The sequence below is a fragment of the Nannospalax galili genome, unplaced genomic scaffold, assembly GCF_000622305.1.
Source record: "Nannospalax galili isolate Female #2095 unplaced genomic scaffold, S.galili_v1.0 scaffold346, whole genome shotgun sequence".
In the NCBI taxonomy this organism is placed as follows: domain Eukaryota; kingdom Metazoa; phylum Chordata; class Mammalia; order Rodentia; family Spalacidae; genus Nannospalax; species Nannospalax galili.
This window is the reverse complement of record NW_008357637.1, coordinates 7,432,340-7,433,067: the sequence shown is the minus strand read 5'-3', so window position 1 is coordinate 7,433,067 and position 728 is coordinate 7,432,340.

Genomic DNA, 728 nt, shown 5'->3' with positions numbered 1-728 from the left:
GGGGTGAGGAGGGTGTGGGAATAGTCAGGATAGTTTGCTTCATGGCTTGCGTCAGCCACCTGGCTCCATCCGATATCCTGTACCCCAGGTAGACTACTGACCTCTGACAGATGTGGGCTTTCTTAGCTCTGGCTCAATATCCCAACCCGCCTAGGTCTGCCAGCAGGCTCCCCGTGGCTTCTTCGCATTCCTCATGGGTTTCTGCAGCCAGCAACATGTCATCCACATACTGTAGCAGCATCACGCAGGGATGGCTCCTGCAGAAGGGCTCAAGATCCCGTCTTAGGGCTTCATTAAACAGGGTAGGAGAGTTTTTGAAGACCTGTGACAATCTAGTCCAGGTAAGCTGCCCTGTTCTTCCTCCTCCTGGCTCTTGCCACTCAAAGGCAAACAAGGGCTGACTGACTTCAGAGAGGGGAACACTAAAGAAAGCATCCTTCAGATCCAGGGTAGTATACCACACATGGGATGGTGGCAGGTGACTTAGGAGAGTGTAAGGATTAGGCACCGTAGGGTGAATGTCCTCCACCCTCTCATTAACCTTCCGCAAGTCCTGCACTGGCCAGTAATCTCCACTGCCAGGCTTTTTTACTGGAAGCAGGGGCGTATTCCATGCTGATCGGCAAGGTTTAAGGATTCCTGCCTCTATTAGTCTGTGGATATGAGGTGCTATCCCTTTCCTAGCCTCTTCTGGCATCAGATATTGCCAAACCCGGATGGGTAGGGCC